Raw genomic sequence first — 5,801 nt, forward strand, 5'->3', positions numbered from 1 at the left:
AAAGTGCTGTACACGGCAATAGATAAAATGCAGGGCAGAAACAGGACAATTAAAAAACAAAACAATAGTTGTGTCAAGGGGTATTAAAAGTTTTCAAGGATGTTTTGAAGATGGAAATTGAGGGAGCTAGTCTGATATAGAGGGGTAGACTGTTCCAAAGTTTTGGGCCTGCAGTCGCAAAAGTGCAGTCGCCTCGTTTTTTAAGTCTGGATCTGGGCACGATGAGAAGACAGTGATCACTGGATCTCAAAGTACGAGATGGAGTGTACGGGCAGAGGAGATTGGTCAGATATTGGGGGGCCGGTTTGTTAAGAGCTTTAAACACAAATTGTAAAATTTTCAAATCAATCCTGAATGTGACAGGTAGCCAGTGGAGTTTGAATAAAATAGGGGTGATCGACTCATATTTGCGTGTCCCGGTGAGAAGTCTAGCCGCTGCGTTTTGAACTAGCTGTAGACGAGAGAGAGGCCTGAGATAGCCCAAAATAAAGTGAGTTACAATAGTCTAAGGCCATCCTTAAAAATATTCTTGTTTGCCGTAACCCGACCGACCCTGTCAATTTAGTAGCCTACCGACCCAATTATTTATTTGTTCCCCCTTTTAGTCCGACCGACTTGCCGGCTGAAACTTGTGTTAAGACCGACCGCTTTTTTGTAACTCTTCAAACAACTAATATAAATGCAATAAAATAATATTAGTTATTAAGTATTGTGAATATAAATTCCGTAGGCCTGCATACAAACATAAGCTATAGCAGTGTGATTTTTATTTCAAAATAAGAGATTTTTGTTTAACAGTAACACCAGTGACACAACTCCAGGGGACCACTACTTTCATTATAAATTTTATAATATGTATTCTGCATTTTTTTTATATATATCATTTACATAATATATTTGATAGTTATGTATACATTATTGTATTTTAAATGGTGTAAAAATCTGTTATTGACCTCAAAATAAAGCATTTTCCCTCTGTACATGACTGTGGGGACGAGCACTTCTGTGGTGCTTGAAATTCTATATAATTCATAAAAATCAAATATTGCCACATTGATGGCTCAAGAGGGTGTAATTGTTCAAATAACATATTGTTTTATTTTAAAATGTAAAGAAATTGTAACCCTAAAGTGTTTTTTAAGTGTAATATTTCTGTAAAGGCTAGGGACAGAAAAATGGACATTTTCATAGAATGACCCTCTTACATTTTAGCTTAAATTGATATATTTAATGAAAGTAGCTAGATTAGTTACTATGTGTCATTAGCAATAGCCAATGTTATGTAAAAAAGACACAAAACCATTTATTTCAACAATTAATTTCAATCAGGCTTTGCCACAAAGGTAAAATGTGCATTCCATGCAAACAGCATCACAATCTCTTAGAGCCCAACCACTGTGCATAATACAACACGAACAGAAGATTGTATTTGACTCATGCTCCATACACATACGCAATGACAAGAATTATGCCTACTGTACATATAGAGTTACAACTACGATTAGAGTTGTTTACATAAAATGTACCTCGTTTCTATTTTGCATTAAAAATGTTTGTGGCCCCTTTAAGAAATCCCTCTCTTCTCGCGATACTATTCACTTGTGCTGGACGCGTGCGCGCGACCAGAGAACGGCAGCCATTTTTCATTGTTCAGGAGAGCTCCATGACGGTGCGTGCATCGATCGGATTCTGTGTTATACGTTCTTCTTTCTTGGTAAATATTACTCCAATATCTTTAATATGCACAAATAAGTTGTGAAGCGAAGTTAAAAGAACATTTGATGTGTACATTTTTGTTTATAGATTTATTTGGAGCGCATGTGTGACGAGTGAACCTCGTGGTGATCGGACGGTAAAGGATTGGGTATGTACGTTTTATGGTTTATGGGGGAAATTACTGATGGCATGTTTATTTGATAAATCTGTTAATGAGTTGAATCTATATTCTGTGATTATACAGTATAACTTTATGGTTAAATGCATATATCTGGTTCCGCATGGCATGATTAAACGTGGGTTGTGGCTTTGTTAAAGTGCTTTTATTTCTCTTGTAACTTAGGCCTAAGTTACCTCAGCCACTGCCGTGTTCCAGTTTGTGTTATCGTATTTAATTGTAGCCTAACATATTTTGGTTTGGAGAAATCAATTTAAATCTGACCAGTTGCAGTGTATTACACTGCGTTTCAGTTTGAATTGAGTTAAGTATTCTGTGGATTTGGGCATTGATCCACTGGTTAAGCTTTTTGTGACATTTGATTGTCATCTTCAAATTTACTGTAAACTGTTTCTACAATTTCTTTTTTTTTTATTTTTTTTTTTAAACTAGTGAAATCTATTTTTTTTCTTGATAAATCTCTTCGAACAAGGCAAACTTTTTTCTTAATCAGACTTTTATCTGTTTAATTGTGCTTCCATTGACCGCTGTCACTTATTTTAAACAGCAGTCAGAATAAAACCCCAATTTCAAAAAGCATAGTTTGCTTCCGGTGTGTATTTCTGCAATTTCACCCGGTTGCATTTTTTCTCCTTTATTGTTTAATTTTACTGTGACTTATGTTGTTCTTATTAATTTTACTGTGACTTATGTTGTTCTTATTAATATCACTCTCAATTAATTGTTTTCCAGCTGCCTTTAAGACATATTACACGACAGTGCGCAGGAGCTTCAGGTACAAACAACCAGATCTTGCATTGCAGGCGGAAGCTGTGGTGAATTCAGTTCGGAGTCGAGCGAGAAGAAAGACGGTAAGATTTATTAGATTAGATTCGTTTTTGGTCAATGTGACTATTTTTCAGGTGCATTAATAGATGTGTGTTGTCCATACGCAGTGCATTGCGCAGTATTGATTGTCTTTATTGGTTTTAACAGCTGCTAGAAGCGAGACAGAGTGTGCTAGCTGAGGATGAGGTGGGCCTTCGGAAGTGTGCTACCATAGACCTGATGTCTGATGAGGAAGACGGCATCGTCGGCGGGGTGTCTGGATGGATTGTGCGACCTCCGTCCTGTCGCAGCCAGGAGCTCACCGAGCTCTGTACCACGCTGCAGTCGAGATTAGAGGCGACTCCAAAGTACAGGGCAACGCACCACAGACGTCTGCAAAATGGACCGAATTCAGACAGAATGCCGCTAGTTACCTGCAGCTGTATTTTGTCAGGCCTTGTGAAATGTAAGAATATTCTGTTTTTCATGATTTCATCATAAAGCAAGAGGTCATGGGATTGATGGCTATTATTTGTTTAATAATTGTAAATAATCCTGTAATTTACAGGAAGCAGTATGCCATCTTCACAACTTTGAGACAAATTGTGGGCGCTACGAACTGGAGCAAGGTAAAAAAATAAATAAAAGAATCTTACATTCTTTTATTTTTTTACTTTCATAAAAACTTACAAACATTTTAAAGGTAAGATTCAAAGAATATGCTTTCATTCTCTTGTATAAGAAAATAGATCCGTTATAGTTTACGATCTTAATCATACATTTTGTTTCCATAGAGTAACCTCGCCTCATAACGAGGGCGTAACCTCACATTTACTCAGAGCTATGTCTGCAAGTCCAGATTTTCATGACGCTGATCATGACGACATTGTAAGTAACTTTTACTATTTTCTCCTTGTTTCATTTTACTGTGACTTGCGTTGTTTTTATTCATATCACTCTCATTTAATTGTTTTCCAGCTGCCTGTAAGACATGCTACGAGACAGTACGCAGGAGCTTCAGGTACAAACAACCAGATCTGGCATTGCAGGCCGAAGCTGTGAAGAGTTCAGCTCGGAGTCGAGCGAGAAGAAAGAGGGTAAGATTTTTAGTCAATGTGACTATTTTTCACGTGCATTAATAGATGTTTTGTGTCCATACACAGTGCATCACAGTACTGATTGTCTGTATTGGTTGTTTTTACAGCTGCTAGAAGCGAGACGGTGTGCTAGGTGAGGATGACGTGGGCATTTGGAAGTGCGCCACCATAGATCTGATGTCCGATGAAGTTCAACCACCAGCCAGGAGCTCACAGAGCCCTGTGCTACGCTGCAGTCGAGATTAGAGGCGACTCCTAAATACAGGGCAACGCACCACAGACGTTTTCAAAGTGGATCGAATTCAGAGAGAACGCCGCTAGTCACCTACAGCTCCGAAGATGAAAACAGACACTGAGCTTCCAATTTGTTGTGTGTGCAGATGATCTATGCTTTGTACATAGGTGTATATTGTTTTGTGTCTGTGCTAATAAAGCTCTTTCTTTGAATAAACAGCATGTCCCTGGCAAATTTTCCATTCCTTTATAAATTCATGTCCTTGATGGTAATAATAGTGTAGTCCATATGTTAACAATGACATGAATATACCACAGAATAGCATATTATGAATATGAAAAAATAATGTATATATTATTATTTATATGAATATTATAATTTTTTGAATTTTTAATGAGCGAGGGTGACCAATAGTAACAGATCTGCAATCCAATCACGAATGATTTTTCTTGTTTAAACCACGTGGGTTCAACCAATAGTGAGTGAGGAAATTCAAGCCTTTCTCTGGCGGGAGCTGCTATTCATATGGTAATTAGAGCCATTCACACCTCCGGCGCGAGCGCTCTGCATACGTCATGGTTCGTTTCCGACAATATTCGGCACAGACGAACGCGACGTTCACAGGCTGTAAATTGTCGTTAACTGCCGAAAATTAGGGAGATTTGCGGCCGTTTACGGGGTCGGAAATCCCAATTTTCATGCAGTGAAAAGTAATACTACACACCGGATGAAGAAGGGTCGGCCTCCACAGAACATAAAATATTCTTTTTATTTTATTTTTCGTGTTCGCATTTATGAGGAAAAAAACAATGTTACGGACGTGACAGTTCTCCGTTACGGACGTGACCGCTCTGAAAGCGACTTTAAAACTTTCACAGAGACCTCAAACAGAAATCACAAAGCCTTTCTTTAAAGTGAATTTTGTTTTTTATTAATTGTATCTTAATTTTAATCAATGTTTCATCAACCAATTGCCTGGATTTAATAAATAAGATAAGATAAATATAGTAGAAATAGATAATCAGGACACGGAGGCGCCTGCGCGTGAACTGGAGCTCGTCTCATAAATGCACCGAAACTCAGCGTATAAGGTACTTGCCTCACATACCTGAGAAATATATAGAAAGCTTGAAATGTCTACTTTTAAACAGAACAATTCAAAACGAAAGAAAATAGACTGTTCTTGTAATCCATATGAAATGTGCATTTCTCTCTGGCGCGTTCACTACTGCGAAGATTGCGAGTCAGCATCATCAACTTCATCTTTGCAGCCGACACTGACACAGAAAACACTTGTTTATTAATAAACAATAAAAATTTCTCCTTGCTATATTTGACATATTCATAATCATTACTTTTGCCGGTTCTTTGCAGTGTTGTAATGTAACGGAGTACAAATACTTCGTTACTGTACTTAAGTAGAAATTTCACGTATCTGTACTTTACTTCGTTATTTAAATTTATGTCAACTTTCACTTTTACTCCACTACATTTCCTAGATAAAATGTATACTTTTACTCCGCTATATTTCCACTAAGCATCTTCGTTACTCGTTACTACAAAATAAAATCAGAAGAAATGTGTGCGACTACAATAAGGGAGGTTTGGCGAATCACTGCTCCTAGAATTCAACGCATAATCCAAAAAAAAATAAAACTTTTACTTTTACTTCAATTACTTAAGTACATTAAATATCAGAAAATTACTTTTGATACTTAAGTACAGTATATATCAGATACTTTAAGACTTTTACTTAAGTAATATTCTA

The 5,801-nt window shown here is 37.1% G+C and overlaps 1 long non-coding RNA gene across 2 annotated transcripts; it reads left to right on the forward strand.

The window, feature by feature from the left end:
- The first annotated feature begins 367 nt into the window (after positions 1 to 367).
- LOC311304866 lies at positions 368 to 4,251 on the forward strand. 2 transcript variants are annotated; one of them, XR_014629954.1, is made up of 8 exons: positions 368 to 1,714; positions 1,804 to 1,864; positions 2,627 to 2,745; positions 2,870 to 3,167; positions 3,270 to 3,330; positions 3,496 to 3,589; positions 3,680 to 3,798; positions 3,906 to 4,251. It is a non-coding gene; the product is annotated as an uncharacterized lncRNA (long non-coding RNA). The 2 variants fall into 2 exon arrangements; XR_014629953.1 differs by having other exon boundaries at positions 368 to 1,864.
- The last annotated feature ends 1,550 nt before the right edge of the window (positions 4,252 to 5,801 follow it).

This window comes from Rutilus rutilus, assembly GCF_951802725.1.
Source record: "Rutilus rutilus genome assembly, chromosome: 15".
NCBI classification, from domain to species: Eukaryota; Metazoa; Chordata; class Actinopteri; order Cypriniformes; family Leuciscidae; genus Rutilus; species Rutilus rutilus.